General features: G+C 40.9%; 1 protein-coding gene across 2 annotated transcripts in view; it reads right to left on the bottom strand.

The window, feature by feature from the left end:
* The window catches only part of opn7b (opsin 7, group member b), a 97,885-nt gene that overhangs the window by 68,827 nt on the left and 6,425 nt on the right, over positions 1-22,633 (bottom strand). Inside the window, exon 1 of one of the 2 annotated variants that reach the window (XM_079675803.1) lies at positions 10,182-10,486. The exons of the other annotated variant lie outside the window; for it this stretch is intronic. The gene's annotated coding sequence lies outside the window, so the exon portion shown is untranslated. Of the gene's footprint in view, positions 1-10,181; positions 10,487-22,633 lie in introns of those variants that run through there. 2 annotated transcript variants of the gene reach the window in all.

Below are 22,633 nucleotides of genomic sequence, written 5' to 3'. Positions count from 1 at the left end.
CATCAACCAGATTTGGCAATCACCGGAGCCCGGCAAAAGACAACAGCAGTTCAACAGCTTATCCCCGCTGTTTTTAAGAAGCCAATAGACATGGCCGTGAGACCAAAAGAAATAACGGAAGCTATTGGCATATATATTTCAACGGCTATGCGCTCTTGAAACACTTTCGTATTATTTATGATGTAATATTTTCAAGACATTCTTTTTAGTTTTACAGTTTATTGAACCTTTTTATTCAGCCATTATAGATCATCTGGGCATCTGAGTGTGTGTGCTACTGTTTGTGGTTGGTTTTTAACAGTTTAATACAGTTAATTATTCAAAATGTTAGAGTTCCTTATTTTTAAACTGAAACTTGCACTACTGTTCAAAAATAAATAACAACAAACCTGGAATTATGCATTTGGGACTTTTTTTTTGCTTTTTCTTGTTGTACCGAACCCGTACCGAACCGTGACCCCCAAACTGAGGTACATACCGAACCGTGAATTCTGTGAACCGTACTGACTACTAACACTTAGAAGTGTAGAAGAAGTCTGAATGCAAACCTATAGGAATGACAGGAAAGATGATCTTCAAACTTGATTAAAAAAGTAAACAGCACTTTCCAGCAACAAGGCCTTTCTCAAAAGGAAGCGCAATGTTGATTGAGCAAGACAAATATTTTTAATGGCTTCCCTGTTTGTTTGTTCTCATGCTTTCACAAGAAGAGAATACAAAGACGTTGAGTATGGATAGTGGCTTGTTCATGGCCTTCCTGAGGAACAGGAATAATGAGAGCTGTAAATGGTACATTTTTCATCTTCAAATGGAGGACAAATTGGTTTTCCAATGTCAAGACTCTTTTGTCAAACACATATTTTGTGCTGTCTGTCAGGGTGCTCAAAGGCTCTTTTTTTAATCCTTTGTTCATGTATAACACTTTTGCCTAGTTTAGATATACGTATGTGCTCAAAGAAGCAACCAAAGTTACACAGAGTTCTTCAGCTGTAAAATGACTTTGTTTCTTCAAGTTCAGTGTTACAGCATCCCTGAGGCATGTCTTGTGACTCCTATTGATTTATAACGGGAAGGAGATTTGTGGTTCCAACGAACCCGGTTCCAACTAACCCGGTTCCAACTAAAATGTTCTGATAAAGTGGAAGTCAATGAAGGCTCTGTTTAAACATCAGAGCACTTATTGTCTTCATTATTATGCGGGGTCATCATACGGTTCTAAATCAATATCCATCTAAACTAATCTATTTGATGGAAAGTCAGGTCTACACTTGCTTTTACTGTCATAAATCCAAAATCTGGAGTCTGTAATTGATTATAAATATGCATCACCTTACTGTAGCTACATTTCAATTTTTAACAATCCTAATTTATTAATGCACAAACCATTCTATCTCTCTGAGATAGAAATAACAAAATAATGCTAAGAATTAAATCAGTAGTTATAGATGGAGTACACATAATACTAGAAACATCCGTCAGTTCAAAAGCTCTACAAACTGCGGCCTCCAAAATGAAAATAACATTGAATCATCAAATCTCAAAGTGTGACAATGAACATTATAATCTTAACCGTTTGATCAGACTGCATTAAATGGCATCCTTTCAATTGGTGTTTTCTCTTGCATTGTATTCTATCTTTTTTACGGACACATTTGTGGAGTCAGTACACGCGTGCAATAATTATTTTGCATTGAAGATTTGTTGAATCATTTCTTATGATCAGTTTGGATTACTCGAAGCAGATAAAAGCAAGAGGCCCAAGTTATTTTCAATTAACTCAAAAAGAAGCCAAGGCATACCAGCTTGTGCATTGACAAATCATTATGATTAGGGGTGTAACGGTACACGTACGGCCCTTCGGTTCGAACCTTGAGAACGTGAACAACTTTTTGGAAGTAATCTCAGGTGCTGCGTCGCAGCATTCAGAGTAATTTGCTCACATTGAGTTCAACGCGTCATAGAGCGAGCAAGTCATTTCATTGGACAAGAGGCATACTATGAGAGCTGGTCACAGGGATGCGTTCAAATTTAGTCAGTAATTTGAGGAACTGTCGAAATGGCGAATGCAGATAAAGTTGAGCTCGAAAATCCTCCAGCATCCTTGAAGTCTCCGGTTTGGGAACATTTTGGTTTCGCAGTTACGTACAAGGATGACGGACAAAGACAGGTGGACCGAACCAAAGCTGTTTGTCGGCATTGTTAAACTAAAATTGGTTACGCGGCTGGCAATACATCAAACTTGCACACTCATTTGAAAAGGCATCACCCGAACGTGAATATCACCGGCGGTACAAAAAGAAAAAAGACTGAAATGCAAACCCAACTCCCACTAGCATTTAAGCCTCCACCACTCGCAAAAAGTTCAGACCGAGCCAAAGCTATTACAAACGCCAAATATTCTTATGTTGCCATGTTAGCAAAGCGCTACCTGGCTGTATCTGCTACCTCTGTCCCTAGCAAGAGGGTGTTCTCCGCAGCAGGAGACATTGTCAGTGCCAGCAGATCTGCCATTTCGGCAAGCAATGTGGACAAGTTCATTTTTCTTTAAAAAAACATGAAAATACAATGACAAGCAAGTCATAATGTCAAACTGGCTGCTTAGGTACTAGTACAGTACATACTTAATGTTTATTTTATTATATTTTGTATTTATTTGAGTGAATATTCACAGTTTAATAATAATTAAAAACCCAAAACTAATAGTTTATGTTTTGTGAGTATTAGTACAGTAAAGTTCAAATACACATTATTTCAGTTCATCGAAATGCTGTCACCTTAATGTTTATTTTTTTATATTTTGTATTTATTTGAGTGAATACATTATTCAGAGTTTAATAATAATAATAAAAAAAAAAAAATGTTTTATGTTTGTGATCATTTTTTCTGCTGTACCGAAAACGTACCGAACCGAAACGTGACCTAAAAACCGAGGTACGTACCGAACCGAAATGTTTGTGAACCGTTACACCCCTAATTATAATACATCCAGCTGAGCTTCATATAATTGGTGAATCCTAATCCTGTTTAATCAAAATGGCCAAATATTTCTACAATTCTGAAAGTGCTATCACTTTCCTTTTTGCACATTTCACAGCCTAGTGTTTTTTTGTTAGACACAGGCAGTATTTGTATCCAACTTGGTAGACGAGAGACAACAAGCTCCAGTTTTGCTGGCCTTCAAACAAGAGATCTCATTTGAGGTTTTCTCATTAATTTAACATTCTCCCACTTGGGATCAAACTCATTTCTTTCTTCAAATTCTACAGTAAGTTTAACGATATCATGAGCTGAACTTCTTATGCAGAAACACACAGACACACACATGCACACAGTTAGGGTCCCAAACTCTGCAATTCTGTTTGAATGGAGAACGTTTTTTTTCTAACCCTATTAAGAGTGCCACAATCTTCCTCTTTGGGCTTGTGTTGTCTTTTGAGGCGTCATTTTAGTCTTCAAAAGTGCTTATTCACGGATCACGTCATCCAAAGTTTGCGTTATGACAAAATGGAGGCACATTCTATCATTCGAGTACATCAAATAAGTATTTGGTTGAATACAGTTGCATTTTACAGTTTTCCCATCTTTAGAAACATTCAGTATTCTTCATTTACTTTTTCAGTTTTCCTATAGAAAGCTGGAAAGGATGGAGATCAGATGGTTGATATGTCAATTTAAGTGAATGAACCAGAACTTAAACCAGATTGACAATGTGGGGGATGGTTTGTTTGATAAATAAACCAAACAATGACCTTCGTTGGATGGTGTTATAAAAGATGTTGTCTGTGAAGGTAACAGGTGCATTTATGGCTTTCTGCCCACACTGAAACTATAATGAAGGTTAATTAATTATGCACTCCTACACACTATGGCAGTGACCTCTGCCATTCATGTCTGTGTACAATGAGAACAAGGAGGCCTCTTCTGAGAGTGTGTAACCAAGATAAATGATGTATCTATTTATACAATCTTTTTATTCAAGAATGTAATAATCCTATAATAATATGTAGTAGTATTATTTAAATGAATGTGTTTCTACAACACAACTCTCTTTAACCGCCTTTTCAAGTACACATGAAGGAAAACATTCTCGATTAAGCCCCTGTCACACTGTCCCGAAATTGACACCCGATGGACACACGATTAAGGAAATGTTCAAATTCGGCTCTGATCGTAACAACATCGTGCCATTCGTGAGGGCATCTTAAGCCATCGTATGGCCGCCGGTGGAGTTTCTCAGGCTCCGGCAGCAACTTCGGGAGCGGTTGCAACATCTTTGGCATCACAAAGCATTGCCGAAGGACCTTGTGAAGGTTCAGTTTCGTGTTGACTTTGTGTGTCCATTTTGCCCTTCTTAAGGCATTCGTGAGGGCATCTTAAGCCATCGTATGACTGCCGGTGGAATTTATCAGGCTCCGGCAGCAACTTCGGGAGCGGTGGCAAAATCTTTGGCATGCCAAAGATGGCTTAAGATGCCCTCACGAATGGCCCGATGTTGCTACGATCAGAGCCGAATTTGAACATTTCCTTTATCGTGTGTCCATCTGGTTGTTTTATTGCACAACAAAATCATGTAAACATATTATGTAAATAACCCAATTTGTGTTCTGTGAAACTAAAAAGGATATAATATATTATTTTGAAGGCGAGGAAGTTGTTGTTGCTATGGAAACAACATGACGGAGAAAACTTAATATCTTCTACATATAAAGACGGAGAAAGTAAAGAACAAAGTCGGAAAATATCAGTACAGTATCATAATACTTTAACATAATTGTTTGTGTTACTTTCGTTGCAGTTGTATGTCTTAAATGTAATGTAAATGTTGCCTTCGTGTGTGGTTCGGGGCCATCTTCGTGCGAAATTCACAATTCCATATTCGTGTATCCATCGGGTGTCAATTTCGGGACAGTGTGACAGGGGCTTAAGCAAAGGCAGGAACCAGGGTAATGTCTGGAACAGCATGTCACACACATGATGTAACCGTCACAGAGCTAGAACACACACACACACACACACACACACACACACACACACACACACACACACACACACACACACACACACACACACACACACACACACACACACACACACACACACACACACACACACACACACACTGGTCTTATAAAACATCACCTTCCTTGCTCAAAGCTACATTGGAGTGTTCCTTTATCTGTTCCATGAACCTGATAATTGTGGATTCACCCCCAATGGCACGTCACTGCAAATTGCTCCCCCCCCCCCCCCCTCAACACTGAGTAGCTAACAGCTACTTACAAAAACACCTTCTTACTGGGTTATATCACCACCACATCAGAGCATCAAGTGACACTAAGGGGTCACAGCCTGGCATTCATACAGCTGCACCAAACATACGCCACACACCGATGCATGATTACATAATACTGTATGAAAAGCACCAACACTCCTTGCTTTTATTGTCAATTAATCTGACATTTGTAATTCATTAATTAATAACTAGTTTGCCCGGAAAAGCCCAGATCAGTGTTTCCCCAGATAGATGATAATTAATTAAATCGTCTTTTTTTGTACAATCAACAGTGTATAATCCATACTGCAAAATATTAAAAAAATATAAATCAACAAAAAATATCCATACATACAGTATGAAGAGCTGTGAGGAAATAGCAGGCATTCCTGCTTGTAAAATGACTTGAGAGATTTTTCAGTTGAATAACAGTTGCTGATAAATGTTCTGTTGATCGACTGCATATAATCCTCATGATACTGGATTATGCAAATATATGGCAATTTCGATTTATCGATTATTTGATCATTTCTGCACTAAATATATGTGTATGTGTTGAACCCGGTGATGGGGTGTCCTGGGATAGAAATTGTACAAATTGTACAAATCATACAAACGATCTCCTTTGCAACGACCTCTCTTACATGACATCCACTATCGGTGTTCCCATTGTCCTTATGGTTTTGATTTGACTGCAAACACACAAGACACAATCTAGGAAAAATAATGTACGTCCACAAAAGTGTTCGTGTATCCTCCTGAGCATCATGTGAATCCACTATAAATGTAAGTGTGAGCCTTACAGACTTCCTCCAGCAATGCTGGCATCAGGGCTTCACCAAGCTTTGTGGATGATGATACTGGATGTGGGCTGCTCCTTAATATCAAGGCTCGCAGAGGCAGTGTATAATATCAGCAGCAAAGGATGTTTGGATGTCTGGGACTTTACCTAAAAAGGGTACATACTATATATCCTCTCCTAATAATCTCATCTCCTTGTGGAAGGCGGATGTCAGGCAGGTCAAGTTGTTCTTGCTGTAGCTCTTAACTTTGCAATCACACAAGTGGTTTCTTTTGTCAGTCTGAATGTTCCGTTTTTGTACCAAACTGAACACTAAGTACCTTGTATAATGATGTATTGAATAAAACAACAAAAAACCCTTGAAAGCAATTCAATTGGATTATGTGTATTCTGCACTAAGACACAACATGCTGCAGCTGTTCACCATGACCACTAAGCAGAATCAATTACATAAATAAAATCTATTCAGTTGAGCCAGAAATTCAGTTATCGAATACATACATTTCCAGAATCAAATAATTACATTTGTGAATAAATCACAAAAATTCTTTGAAAAACATATTAATTGTGTTGATTATTATCTTGATGGGTAATGACCTATTAGGGAGCTACTGTATATGCTTTTGTGAAAGGTCCTTGGCTAGGTATGCGATGCTGGTTTAAAATATCTGAATATAATATAAGGCAAGCTTCAGGTACTTATGGATCATATTTTAAGTCACATTCACACCAGCCTTGTATAGTCCCGTTTAATCGAACCCTGGTGCGTTTACCCGCTTGGTGCGGTTCGTCTGGGTTGGTGTGAACGCAGTCCGAGACCTCTTAAGTGAACTAAAGTTGGGTTTCCCAAACTTTTCAGCCCGCGACCCCCAAAAAATTTCAGTTTTCCGCACTCTCGGAAATTATACAGATGGCTAGTCCGCACCTGAAAATGTCTATTCAAACGTTATTATTAATAATGATTTAAAAAAAAAAATTATACAAAAAAAAAAACCTTTTTTTTTTTAAAAATTTCCATTTTTATTTTGTAATCATCTTGCGACCCCCACTCGGGGTCTCGCAACCCCCTTAGGGATCGCGACCCCCACTTTGGGAACCCCTGAACTAAACAACCGGACTCTGGTCCGCCTAAAAGACGTGATCTCGAACCACTTGCAAGTGAACTCCGGAGCGGTTCATCGCTGGTGTGAACGCAGTCCGCACCATAGGAAGCGCAGTATTTACGAGTCACAAGAACGCGGATATCTTCAAAATCTTTAGCGAAAGAGTCTTTCAAGATATCCACGGTTGTTTAGTTAAAGAGTGAAGGAGAATGAAGTGTTGAACAGTGTCGTGTAAAGTAAAAATGCTCCGTCAACTACATAAAACACCTGTCGTCGGTGAAACGCCCCTCCTTACTGCAGAATCTCTCTCATTATGTGTGTTATAATGTTTTTTGACGAACGTTGTCTGATTACATAATCATATGCGCGGGCCGCTAGAGTCTGTTGATCTCCACATTAACAGCAGCATGAGAATAACCTGACGAAAGTACAGATGCTCCATGGCGGAGGTTCCGGTAGAAATTACCAGGATTTGCGGTTTTACCCCCTTAATGTCTGACCAATGGTTGAACAGCATTTCCGTGCACATGACTTGTGTTTAAAGTGTATAGTCCGTTTGAGTGTTGCCCGTGTGAACGCAAACCGAACCTTCTGAAAAATGAAACAATGTAACAAACTGTCGTCTGGTGCGCACCAGGGGCCTCATTTATAACGACGTGCATAGTATTCACGTGGGAAGGTTGCTTACGTAGTAGAAATCCAAAAGATAGGTATAGAAATGTTCCGACATTTTCAGAAATGATCGGGGAATCCCTCCGGAGTGGAGTCATGACGACTGGATCTGAATTATTTGTTTGTATTTGGTGGTTTTTGTTCCAGCTGTTGATCAGTAACTATATATCCATAATCCACCAGTTAAAGGAAATACAACTAATGTGTTGTTTTATATTAGCTGTACAATTTACCACATACTGTATGGTGCTCTTAGTTTCCATACCTCCTGTGTTTTACGAGCGACTTGTCAAGTCTTGGCAAACGGCATAAAACATGATTAAACATGATAGTATATAAAACCATGCTCGTATCTACAACCTATAGAAATGCAAAACGGCGTCAGTTTAGACGTAATTCTATCCTCCTGCTTACCGCATCATTTATGAGAAAACTTTTCATAACATTAACACAACATATTCGAGGTGGTTTTAAATAACATATCCGTATTTATTTATTTCTCCCAGTTATGTTTTTGTGTGCACTGAGGAGTCTCAAACAGGCGTTTGTTTAATCATTTTAAGATTGGCTTTAATCAATTTGTGAAAATGAATTCTTCATAGATGATAAATGAGAGGTAACATTTTATTGATGGTATTATTTCCACATATTTCTCTCCATTCTTCATTCTGCCCACGGTGTCGCAGTTTCTCGTCTCTCCCATTTTTGTGCTTAGTGCGTACGCATTGGTTAGAGTTTGCGTGGAGGACCGCACATTTTTCCGTCAAGTTAGTATTTTATAAATCGCAAACATTGCGTAGAAACTGGCGTACGCCATTTTTGGAGCGTCTATCCCTTTATAAATGAGGCCCCAGAGAAGCGGACTATTAGGTGTGAATGCGAACAACTAAACATCCTGTTAAAGTTGCTGGGAGAGACATTTGATTATCACTTTGTCTCGAGTCAATAACAAACACTTTCATTGAAACCTCCCCCAGCGCTGGAGTGACAGGCATGAGCTCGTTGCATGTGTGACTGGGATCCACTTTGTTGCCTGTTAATACATTTGTTTATATATGTTTGAAAACCACTTACACTCACACAGATGTATAAAAGTCAAAGAAGTGGTTTAACTTTGAGAAGGAAATCAAATTGTGGAATACACAAACAAGATTATTAACAAATAAACGGAGTGCTCGTGTATAAAGAAATGATCTGGGATGTTTAAGGTCTGTTTAATCCACATATACTTAATTTTGTTGGTTTCTTTCCTTATTAGTGTATACATTTAATGAGAAATGTACAATTAATCCATGTAAAAAGCTAGAAAGAAGGCATGACAAAACATATTTTTATAATTTCTTATGTTTAAATTGTATACGTTGAAAACTATTGAAATGAACTAAACTAAACGTTTGACTCTTACCACTTTATCTATGAAAAGTTATAAACGTACACAAAGGTAGTTTGTTTTTGTTTCTTGATGTACAGTAAGAGGACTGTTATATCATGGATAACTCAATCCACATGACAAATTCACACACTTTTATTTAATATACTGTACTGTACACATATGTCTGTTAACCATCAGCTCATGTGTGCGTAACGGCCCGTCCACACTACAGCTTCGACAGCTTCAAAAACGGTTTCAACGCGTCTGCCCATTCACTTTGAATGGGGTGACGTCACGTTGCCTCGCTTTTCGCCGAACTGAATTGTGGGTAGCAGAGCGGAGCTTTCCTGGCGTTTCAGGCTGCAAAAGTTGAGCAATGTTCAACTTTTGAAGCTTCCGAAGCTTTCGGTGGAAGCGTCAGCCAATCAAATCATATGCCAGTACACGCTCTAGCCAATCAAACAGCTGCTTGTGTGTCAGGGGCGGGAGATTCATGTGATTGGTTGTTGGTCGAGCTTCAGACACGCCCGCCGGCAAGCTTTTTTTGAAGCTGTAGTGTGGACGGGCCGTAATAGAGGTTAAAGTATGTAGACTATTAAAAACGTAACAAAGCAGTCCGGTTAAGTCACAGGAAAACAATCAGCCCTCTTCCTTTGATAATTACAATTATCATATTTTCTCTAGAGCCGGGATAAAATAGCATAGAGGTCAGCCCTCGATAAAGCCATTTTGACGATTGTACACACAAAGCCGGTCAGAGCAACAATAAACAGTGAAACCAAAGTAACCGACAAATCACCGCAAGTCTGGACTTCAGTTTCAAGCTTGTTATTCTAAATTAACAGCCTGCTTATATAATAAAACTCTCATTTGGGTTAGAGTAAATTATCCTCTGAGAATAAAAGTATTTTGAGTAAGGACCACACTGAAGACAGTAAAGAGAAATTCAAATCTGCTTACCTTAAGTAGAGGGTATGCTGACTGGGGATCATTGGTGTTGAGTCTCGTCCTGAGCAAAAATGGTCAAACCTTCCACCATGTGTGGTAACACCATAACCAGAACAGTTGAACACAGACTTGTGCGTAGCCACTGGTAAACTCTGGAGTTCGCTTGCTCTCAGGCACTCCCTCACACTCAGTCAGTGAGCTAGAGGACACTGTCAGTCAGCAGCAGCTGTGTTAAGGGAGATCCAAGAGAAGACAGATAGAGACAGACGAGCGGCTGCCTTGTGCTGCTGGTCTCTCCTCCCCTCTCTCACACGCTCTACTCTCTCTCCCTCTCCTCCTCTCTCTTTCTCACTCTCTCTTCCTCTCCCTTTCCTTCTCACTCTCTGCCTGCAGCTACCACTGTCTCCCCCAGTCTCTGTTGCTCTGCTCTCCCTCTCCACTAAAATCTCTCCACTACACACCCCCTTCTCTCTCTCACACACACACAAACCACTGTCAGTGTCAGCCTTTTATGTTTGTTTTTGTTCTTCACAAAGCATGCTGTCATTGTAGATAATGCCTTCCAAAGGGCTTTAATATCTCAATCAGTCTGTATTTTATGGTCTCTTTTTTCTTTTTTCCCATTTATCTCACATTTAATTTAATCAACCCCTGGACCTACTACTACTAGTCAAGCACTCTCATGACAGTGCTTCTCCCCCGGCACACCTAAGCAAACCCTTTAATTAGGGGTGCACCGAATGGGAAATTCTTGGCCGAAACCGATACCGAAAATAGGAAACAGTTGGCCCGAAAACCGAATGCCGAAAGGCTGAAAATGATTAATAGAAATATATATATATATATAAAATCTATACATTTTTTACCAATGTTGTTCAGCTACCTGATTATGGAAAAAGACATGATTATGGCAAAACTTAACTTAAATAATAATCACTATTATGGGTCCATAAAACATTTATTCAGCACTTTTGAATGCATACAGTACATTAATTCCAAGTCAAGTGCATTTTCTTTTCTCTGTAGGATAACTACAACAAAGTGCATTCAGAACAAATCCAAGGTGCTTTAAAACTGCATAAACATCTAGGCCAGTAGGCCTACAACAAAATAGTGTAAATAAAGACTGTAACAGCCAGGCCTTCAACAACAACAAATGCACCTATAAGTGCATGCATACAAATGTGCAAACTGGATAAATCCACATGAATGTAACTATTTACAAATGAAATTACAATTGAATTTCAAGAATCTGTCAATAAGGCTGTCTGTCCTCATAAACAAAGTAGTAAACATTGTATAAAGATACATAAAGTGAAAACTGGATACAAAATCCACAATCAATTACAAATTAAATTACAATTTCAAGAATCTGCAAATAAGGTGGTCTGTCCTCATGAGCAATGTAAACAACATTGTATCATTTAGATACCGAAAGTACAATATATTGAACACTGTGCTGCTGTCATTTCCCCCTAATGATAACCTGAGATGGTGAATTATAACTCACAATGAAAATTGTTCAGGAAAGTGGGTATAGAGTAGACATGTAGAACTAGATAAGCTTATGATAAGCCAGCCTTGTCTACTTATTAAGGAAAAGTGGGAGGTTCTTTTGAATGAACAGTAGCTTCTCTGCTTTATCAGCCATAAGTCTGTTCCTCTTTTCATCAAGCACATGAGAGGCAGCGCTGAACAGTCTCTCGCTGTCAGTGCTTGTGATTTGATCTTATTCCGCATATTTGTCCGGGTGTTTTGATTTCAAGTGGTGGAGTAATCCCGAAGTGGTGAAAGTCTTTGCAGTTACACCCCTTCGAGAAATGTCAGCTGAACACGTTTTACAAATCGCAATCCGCGCCTCTTTCTCTGATATTTTTAAATACCTCCAAGCGCCAGACATGTTGGCTTTGAGCCAGCCGCGAGCATGGTCGCGCGCCGTGCTTGTCGCCGCGTTTTGATTACGTCATCACAACAACATGTTAGCTTACCAACGTAACCCTGTTCCCTGACATTCGGTGATAAGCCGAAAGGGCCTTTTTAACCATTTTCGGCCGAATATTCGGTGCATCCCTACCTTTAATATTTATTTTTGAATGTACTGTACAGTATGCACTATGTTCAGAGCACAGGAGAAAGACAGAGGCGTGGCTCTTAACACTAGAACCGCCAATGGGTAAATTTTACCCGCAGCTGTTTTTTTATTGTATGTAACTTTTTTTCAATAAAAATATTAACGTCTCCCAGTCCGTGACGTTTCCTGAAAGTGTGTTATGTAACACCCTGTGTTGTTAATTGTCGATATGAAGTCAGATTGAAAAAATCGCCCCAAAAATTGCTATTTATACCTATTTCCGCCAGCGGGTAATATTTACCCCATAAAAATGCAGCGCTCCTCGCGCTATTGATTTCGCGCGTAAACATAAACATGACGTGTTGCTATAGCAACGCCCTTTGTCTACTGCTGTAGATAGAGAGAGAGGGAGATAGATAGATATATTGATAGAGAGCTAGAGAGATATATAGATTAATAGATAGATAGATAGATAGAGAGAGAGATAGATAGAGAGAGCCGGTTATATTTCCAAAATGGACAAAAGGAAGAGACTCATGAACGTACAGGAGGCACTAGCGTTGCTAAACCGTCTGAGCGAAGCAGAATCTGATGGTGGGGAAGTATCAGGACTGAGTGATGTGTCCTGGGTTTGTTCTGCCTCTGATGGGTCATCTGACAGCGATCCTGAGCCTCCGCGGAACGTGAGGCCGTCCCATCCTGATCCCCCGCTTGCAGATGGGCCTACTGTACCAGCCCATGCAGAAGGTATGATGATTCTTGTTTTTTATTTCCTACTTTTCTACAAATCGTAGGCTATAAGATATCAAGGCATATAGATAATGCCTTTTCTTTTTACAAATGATCTTTTCATTGCCTTTCGAGGATTTAATATTATCAAATAAACATTTATGAAATATACTTTTTCCTATTTAGTGTGCGCCACCGAGCCGTCACCAGCCCAAGAGATCGGGAAAGATGGCACAGTGTGGACGGTCATGGAGCCTTGCGGAGGCGCAGGGAGACGGCAGATACAGAACATCCTCACGGAGTCTTCTGGCCCCACACCACACGCACGTCACAACATTACTGACAAACTCACAGCATTTATGTGTCTGTGTGATAATGTAATGTTGGAGGAAATCCGTGATTGCACAATTGCTGAAGCGCGGAGAGACATTGCCACCTGGATGTCTCTATTATGGAGCTGAAGGCCTTTCTTGCGCTTCTCTATGTGAGAGGTTCATATTGTGGGAAGAACATTGAGATGGAGAGTTTCTGGTCCGAGCAGTGGGGCAACGCGTTCTTCAACGCAACACTGTCGAGGAACAGGTTTCGGGAAATCATGCGCTACCTGCACTTTGATAAAAAGGAGACCCGCCGGTGCCGGTTGACCACCGACAAGTTTACGCACGTGAGGAAGGTGTGGGATCGTTTTGTCGAAAATGCAATCGCGTCCTACAGGCCAGGGTCCGACATCACTGTGGATGAACAGCTATTCCCGACCAAATCAAGATGTCTATTCAGACAGTACATGCCCAACAAGCCGGACAAATTTGGCATCAAGTTTTGGTTGGCAGCTGACGTTGACAGCAAATACATGCTGAATGGCTTCCCTTACCTGGGAAAAGATGCCAGCAGGCCAGCAACACAACGGCTAGGAGAGAACGATGTGCTGAGGCTGGTGGAGCCCTTTGTTGGTAAGGGAAGAAATATAACCACAGACAATTTCTTTACCTCCCTCCCTCTCGCCAAAGCGCTTCTCGCCAAAAATACCAGCCTAGTGGGAACCATCAAGCGCAACAAGCGGGAGCTCCCACCCTCTGTGCAAGGGAGATCTGAGCTGTTCAGCACCAAGGTGCTAACACAACAAAACGACAAAATGGTGCTCTCAGTCTACCAGTGCAAGCCGAGGAGAAACGTGACAATACTCAGCACGCAACACCAGCATGTGGCCATCTCCACAGAAAGAAAGAAAAAGCCAGAGACTGTGGAATACTACAACCACTCAAAAGTGGGGGTTGACGTGCTCGATCAAATGGCTCGCCAATATTCGGTGAAAGGTAGGCTATTATTGTTATTATTATTATTATTATTATTATTATTATTATTATTATTATTATTATTTTAGGCCTATAGAAAACACTGCATTGGTCAATCGTTTACTAAATCCTATGTTTCTCTCAGGTGGCACGCGTAGATGGCCCGTTGCTGTCTTTTATAATGTGCTGGACCTCGCTGCCATCAATGCCTGGGTGCTGTACAGGAGCTGCATGAGCCAGGAGAACATACCGAGAAGGGTCTTCATCCTCCAGCTGGCACACGAGCTGTGCGCTGAGTGGATGGCATCAAAAGCGCCACCACTTGCGGACCTGCCCTTCAGCGGTGCTGGTGCAGAAGAGCGCAGGAGAATGACTTGCATGGTGAAGGCGCACTGCATGCAGAATAAAACGTTCTGCAAATGTGTCAAGTGTGGAGATGCTGTGTGTGGCAAATGCACAGCCAAGGTGCTCAGTGTTTGCAACAATTGTGTTTGAGTGTTTGTGAAGCGTTGTGATCGATGTGTTCGTTCTTATTGTTCTTCTTCTCTGATGTTTTTTGTTATTTGTATACGTTCTGTGTTATCTGCTGTTCAATTATATAACAAATACATTATTATATTAATTTATATTATTGTCATGTTGTTGTTTTTTTATGAGTAGAAGGCTATCAGACGATATGAAGCATTTTTACCTTTACGAAACACAAGCCTAACATCAAGCGTTTATTAGCGAGAGTGGGTAATATTTCTACCATAGAATATGCAGCGATCCTCGCGCTGTTGATTTCGCGCGTAAACATAAACATGACGTGTTGCTATAGCAACACCTTCTACTGTTAGATAGATAGATAGATAGATAGATAGATAGATAGATAGATGGATAGATGGATAGATAGATAGATAGATAGATAGACATATAGATAGAGAGATAGACAGATAGATAGTTATAGATAGATAGAGAGAGAGATAGAGATATATACCTAAACAAAACACAAGTCTAACACCAAGCATTTAAATCAGCACTGTAGCAATATTTTATACTTCATGCTATCTGTACAAACTATATAATATGAAAAGCTGAAAGTCCACAGATTATATTGGTATACATGTTATCCCTGTGCGATCAAAACTCACTGTTCTGTATGGTACATTGTACCTTGGAAATCAATAGCGGGTAAACTTTACCCGTTGGCGGTTTTAGGTATACAGCGACCTCTGGCGGTTCTAGTGGGAGCAAGACCAGAAAGATAGCAGTGGCGAGTCAAAGGGAAAATGAGATGATACAAAATGGAAATCTGGAGAGTTCTGCCGGGTGGGGTTAAGACTTATGCACGGATCTGGCTTTGAAGTGCAAATTAAAGCAAAATGTAAGGGTTAATCTTTGCTAGTGCGCACAATTGCTAACAGCAAAGGCACTCTTGTGTTTGTGTGTACACCCTTGCTCCCTAGTCTGTCAGAATGCAATTTAACAATTCATCTACTGGGAGTACCAAAACAGAATAAAAAAACATTCAAATCAGAGTGACCTTAGAAATGCAATTTATATGCTGTATAATGAATATTATAGTACTTTTGCATTCATTCATGAATATATTTGAATGACAATATATGCTTTCATTCATTGAAGAGCTATGTAAGTGGCATAAATCAGATGGAGAGACAAAACAGGACATGAGGCAAAGCTGCAGCATGTATATTGTGTGACAATCCTGTGGTTGTCCACCAGGTGGTGCTGCTGTAACCTGTGTGTTTACTGTAATCAGCAGTGATGGGACCCACCTGTGGACTTCATTCCGGGATATAAGAGGGCTGCAGAGCCAGCTTGTAACATATGGGGGCTCGTCCGGGATCCAAGAACCAGGTGATAGTTGTTTACTTGATTTGTTTGCCTTGATTGTGTAGACAGTTTGTTCCTAATGTGGGGCATTAAGGAGTAGCTTTGGAATTACCTTTCCTGATAGGCATAAGCAACATCTCCTTTAGGGGAGCTTGTTGGTTTGTTATTTTTGTTTGTTATTTTTGTGCATAAACATGATTCGAATTTCTTTTGTCATGGGTACATGTCCGTGGCTGTCTTGGTGAGTAACAGCTTCACTGGGGCTTTACCGGGTCATTGGGTAAGTGTTTAAAACACATTTCGTGGCATGCATGAAGACTAGGGTGAAACAAGATAGCTAGTATTGGGTAGGCAGTTAGCTAGGGGAGAGGTATTCCAGAGTAAAAATAAAATATATATATGTTTTTTTTTTTTTTAAGGTGTCTGTGCACCAGGTTCAAGGGGGTTTGAATAATCATGGCTACATTGACAGATTTTGTTAAGTGTCCCAGTGTGGAACTGCTGGAAAAATGTACTAAAGACCAACTGTTAAAAATTGCAGAGCATTTTGAAGTAGACGTTCCAAAGCAGGGTCGTAAAGACACCATAGTGACTATGTTACAGGCCCAGTTGGTAGTGCAAGAAGTTCTGCCAGCAGTGGCTGTCGATGATGGTTCCGAGGAGGAGTTGATTGAGAAGGCAGCTATAAATCCAGAGCGGCAGAGAAGTGCAGGTTTTTCTTTGTTTGACTTTGGTGAAATGACATTTGAACAGAGAAAGGAAATAATGCTGCTGCAGTACCAACAAGACAGTGAACGTGAGGACCGGGCTAGAGCTTGTGAACAGGAAACTGAGATGGAGCGTTTAAGGTTAACTACAGTGGTGCGGGAAGCTGAATTGCAACAAGAGCGTTACAAGTTGGACCTCATCCAAGAGGGTAAGCTTTCTTCTGGGGTGTCCCCAGCTACTTTTGATGTAGCTTATAACTTGAGGTTGTTACTGAAATTTGAGGAGAAGACTGTAGATTCGTTTTTTTGACTTTTTGAGCGACTTAGCCAAAGATGACAGTGGTCGGATTCAGAGAAAACATTTCTGTTACAGTGTGTGTGTTAACTGGTAGGGCTCAAGAAGCATTTTCTGCATTAAGTATGGCTGACAGTGAAGATTAGTTAAGGGTAAAGACTGCAGTGCTAAAAGCTTATGAGTTGGTGTCTGAGGCCTACCGTCAGCAGTTCCGGAAACTAAGGAAGTCAGAAGGACAGACCTATGTGGAACTTGTTCGGGAGCTGACGATGAAATTCAATCGGTGGGTCACGGCTTCTGAAGTAGTAAAGCTTAATGATTTGACGGAATTGTTCCTTCTTGAACAATTCAAAGATATCCTTCCAGAACGCGTTGCTACGTACCTGAATGAGCATAAGGTTAAAAAGGTAATAGACGCCGGGGTGTTAGCTGATGAATACACGTTAACACACAAGATTCATTCAGGGGAGAGATTTAACTGGGGGAGCAGAAATAACTGGTCTGGTGACCCCAGAGGTAAAGTAGGTCTAGGTACTTGCTACTTTTGTTTGGGTAAAGGACACCAGAAAAAGGAATGCCCAGTACTTGCAAAAACTAAGGGACTCCAAGATGTCCAGTTTCCCCAGGCCTGTTGCCCTTGCAGCTTCTCCCCACAAGGTTGCTAGGGATGAGGCAATAGATGCGGTTAAACTCCATACTACCCCGCAACCAGTTGTTGCTGCGGTTTCTAACTTCGGACCAGCCCTGCAAGAGGTGAAGCCTCACCCCTCCCAGTTGGCTGATGAAATTGATCCAGGGTATGCCCCTTTCATACGAGAGGGTTATGTGTCTTTGCAAGGAAGTGAAAAAAAATTCCTTGTAAAGATACTGAGAGACACATGTGCTATCGATTCATACATAACTGAGGGTGTTCTTCCATTTTCCTCGGTAACTGACACTGGAAGTTGTGTATTGTTCAAGGGAATGGGGATGCAGTTGGTGTCTGCTCCACAGCATCGGTTGGTGTTGTCCTGTGATTTAGGGCAGGGCGAGGTTGCCATGGGAGTCCGGCCATCTTTGCCTGTTCCGGGAGTGGCAGTGATCCTCGGAAATGATCTGGCTGGCAGCAGAGTGTGGCCTGAAGTGCCTCTTTCATCAGTGGTGTTCTCTAAGCCAGTGAGGGGCGAGCTTGCTGACCCTGAGAACAAGCTGACAAAGGTAGTTCCAGCTTGTGCAGTAACACGAGCCCAGAACTATAAAGCACAAGATAAAAAAGGCATTTCTGAGAATATTGTTTTGGCGCTACCTGTTGTTCCATTGTCTGTCTCCCGTAGTGAATTGGCGAAGCAGCAGCAGGAAGATCCAACTTTGCAGGAGCTCTTGTCCCAGGTTCGCCCCGTTGAGGAAATGATCAGTGCAGCCCATGGGTATTTCTTACAAGAGGGGGTATTGGTAAGGAAATGGTCGCCTCACGGTGAGGGTTTTGTTGGGGAAGCAATATTTCAATTTGTCATACCAGAAAAGCTGAGAGAAGGGGTATTGAAAACAGCTCATGATGATGTTGCGGGTCACTTAGGAGTGCAGAAGACATACAAAAGAGTGCTGCGGTATTTCTACTGGCCCAGGTTGAAGAAGACTGTTTCTGTCTTTATTAAGACTTGTCATACTTGTCAGTTAACGGGTAAACCTAACCAAACTATTAAACCGGTGCCTCTGTCTCCTATTCCGGCAGTGTCCTCCCCTTTTGATCGTTTGCTGATTGACTGTGTTGGCCCATTGCCCAAGTCTAAGGCTGGAAGTTCATATCTGCTGACGGTGATGTGTCAGTCCACACGTTATCCTGCGTTTTATCCATCTGGTGGAACATGACATTGATGTGGGAGAGGTTGCGCCCATAAAACAGCGGTTTTACAGAAACTCCCCTGAAAAACGTGAGCAGTTAGAGTCAGAGGTTGCATACATGCTAGATAATGGCATTGCAGAGCCCTCACATTCTAGCTGGGCCTCACCATGTTTGTTAGTGGCTAAACCTGACAGAACTTTTAGACCCTGTACTGATTTTCGCATGGTAAATGCTGTAACCAAGCCAGATAGTTTTCCCCTGCCTCGGATGGAGGATTGTGTGGATCAAGTTGGCGCAGCTAAGTTTGTAAGCAAGTTTGATCTTCTTAAAGGTTACTGGCAAGTACCACACTGACCCCACGGGCCAGGGAAATTGCATCCTTTATAATGCCTACAGGGTTATACTCCTACACGGTCATGCCATTTGGTCTGAGAAATGCACCGGCTACATTCCAGCGCTTGATGAACCGCGTGGTTTCTGGGTTACATGGGTGTGCCGTGTATTTAGATGATTTGGTGGTGTACAGTGACACATGGTCAGGGCACCTACAGCGCATCCAGGCCTTGTTTGATCGCCTGGTCTTGGCAAATCTCACTGTGAACTTGGCCAAGTGTGAGTTTGCTTAGGCCACAGTGACATATCTGGGTAAGGTCGTTGGTCAGGGTACTGTGCGTCCAGTAAGGGCAAAAGTGGAAGCCGTTGAGAGGCTTCCTCCGCCTACTACCAGGAAGGAGTTGGCTCGTTTTATTGGCATGGTCGGTTATTACCGTTGTTTTTGTGAAAACTTCTCCTCGGTTGTTGCTCCCTTGACTGACCTGATAAGTCCAAAGATTAAGTTTAACTGGTCAGTTCAGTTTCAGAAGGCTTTCAAGGACGTTAAGGATCTTCTAATTGGCGCTCCAGTGCTGAGAGCCCCGCGTCTTGAGGAACCTTTTCATCTTAAAGTGGATGCCTGTAACACGGGTGCCGGTGCCGTGTTATTACAGCAGGATGCCTCTGGTATGGAGCTCCCGGTCAGTTACTTCTCACGCAAGTTTAACTCCTACCAGTTGAACTACTCGATTGTAGAGAAGGAGGCACTGGCATTGATCTGGGCATTGCAGCACTTCGAAGTGTATATAGGAAGTGGTTATAGGCCAATAGTGATATACTAAGATCACAATCCCCTGACCTTTCTACAGTCTTTGCAGAACCCAAACCAGCGGTTATTGAGATGGTCCCTGTTTCTACAGCCTTTCCATTTGGACATCCGACATCTCAAAGGCTCCGAAAATGGGATGGCTGATGCTTTGTCGAGAGCAGTACCTTAAGGGGGTTTTGTTCTTGTTTTCACATCTTTTTTCCAGCGTTCTTCTGCTCTTTAATTGCTTCTAGGGTAACATTTACACCCGGGTAAGCTTTGTTTCATGTATTAGCTGTAAGTATAAGCTCTGTTATTGGTTTGTATGTTTCAGTGTCTTGGGGACACTTCTTTTATGGGGGGGGTGTGACAATCCTGTGGTTGTCCACCAGGTGGTGCTGCTGTAACCTGTGTGTTTACTGTAATCAGCAGTGATGGGACCCACCTGTCGACTTGATTCCAGGATATAAGAGGGCTGCAGAACAGGCTCTCGGTCTCTCTCAGCTGCCCTGCTCGGCGCAGCAGGACACCGCTCTTCTGTGTTTTATTGTTGGTTGTAGACACAGTTAGGTATAATAAATGATTGTTTTGGGCAACTCCTGTGTGGAACTATTGTCCTTGTGTTACAAGCAGAGCCAGCTTGTAACAATTGTATAATCTTGATATTGTGACATTATATATTTATACAGATAAAAGGTACTACATAAGTAGATTTACATTTTCATATATTTTAGTAAGATTTAAAATCGACGTTATCATATTGTATCATATATAAATCAGGTTAAAACTGACAATATATAATATAATATCCTGTTTTTTGATATTGTTTTATTTTTCTATTTCTGCGTTGCCTTTGTAAAGCTTCATTCTGCTGCAGCGCAATCTTTGCAGTCTCCAATTTTACTAGGGACATAATAATAATAACATGGGATTTATTTAGCGCTTTTGGATTTTTAAATTATTGGACAGCCTTCTGGGGAAAACCTGGTCTGATTAAGAGAGACGGCATTCATCCTACTTTGGAAGGTGCAAATCTCATTTCGGCAAACCTTTCAGGGCTTTGTGGACGTAATCCATGATAAACTGGAGTTGAGACCAGGAGGCAGAGTCGTAGTCTTACACGCTTCTCTGCGCTCTCTCCTAGGCAGTCATCCATAGGAATCCCGAACCCAATAAAATACCCAATATTAACGGTGTGTGTGTCTGCCCAAGGACAATTTAAGGTAAAACCTAATAGAGGTGTCATACATAATAACCGAATAAAAGTAAATGTAACAACTACTATAGTGCAACAAAACAGGAAGATTAAATGTGGTCTCTTAAACATAAGATCTCTAGCATCTAAAGCAATATTGGTAAATGATTTAATATCAGATTATAATATTGATATATCGTGTCTCACTGAAACTTGGTTGAAACATGAAGAATATGCCAGCATAAATGAGGCCACTCCACCCAGCCATATCAATACTAATATTGCCCGAGGCACAGGCCGAGGAGGTGGAGTTGCAGCCATCTTTGACTCAAATGTACTTATCAATACTAAACAAATTAAATTATACCTCCTTTAAAAGTCTTGTTTTTAGTCTTACGCATCCGACCTGGAAAACTTTGCAGCCAATCTTATTTGTTAGTGTACCGCGCACCAGGTCCTTATTCAGAATTCTTATCAGAATTCTCTGAGTTTTTATCAGCTTTGGTGCTTAAAACAGATAAAGTAATTACCGTAGGTGACTTTAATATTCATGTTGACGACGATAAAATAGCCTTACTGTTGCATTTAACTCTGTTTTAGATGATGTTGGTTTCCGTCAGAGTGTAAATAAACCAACCCACTGCTATAATCACACTCTCGACCTTTTTCTGACTTATGGTATTGAAATTGAGCAACTATTAGTCGAACCGCATAATCCTGCTTTATCTGACCATTTCTTAGTATCTTTTGAAGTACTGTTACTAGACTACAAACCATTAGACCTGTTAGTGCTATAGCCACATTTAAGGAAGAGATTCCACCAAAACTTAACTCGATAGCATGTCTATATGTAAGGGAGGAAACTCATACAAAATGTACACCACCCCAAATTGATAATGTTGTTGATAGTGCTACAGATGTGTTGCGAATCAAATTAGACTCTGTTGCTCCTTTGAAAAAGAAGAAAATAAAACAACATAGATCAGCTCCATGGCATAATGCCGAAACCCCCAAAATACAGCATAAGTCGAGACAACTTGAAAGGATATGGCGTTCCACTAAACTTGAAGAATCTCGTTTAATTTGGCATATTACTCTAAATGAATATAAGAAAGCACTGCGTAAAGCGAGAGCAGCCTACTACTCTCCATTAATAGATGAGAATAAGAATAATGCAATATTTCTTTTCAGCACTGTAGACAGGCTGACAGAGAGCCACAGCTCGATTGAGCCTTCTATTCCCATAGCACTCAGTAATGATTTTATGTGCTTTTTTAACGATAAAATTGTTACTCTTAGAAACAAAATCAATGACCTCTTGCCTTTGACCAGTATAGTATTATCAACAGCTCCCGGAAACGTAAGTTCTAATATTACACTAGATAGTAAATTAGAAT

This window comes from Notothenia rossii (assembly GCF_949606895.1).
Source record: "Notothenia rossii genome assembly, chromosome: 4".
Classification (NCBI taxonomy): domain Eukaryota; kingdom Metazoa; phylum Chordata; class Actinopteri; order Perciformes; family Nototheniidae; genus Notothenia; species Notothenia rossii.
Note: the sequence above shows the minus strand (reverse complement) of the source record. Positions and strands in the feature narration are given on the sequence as shown.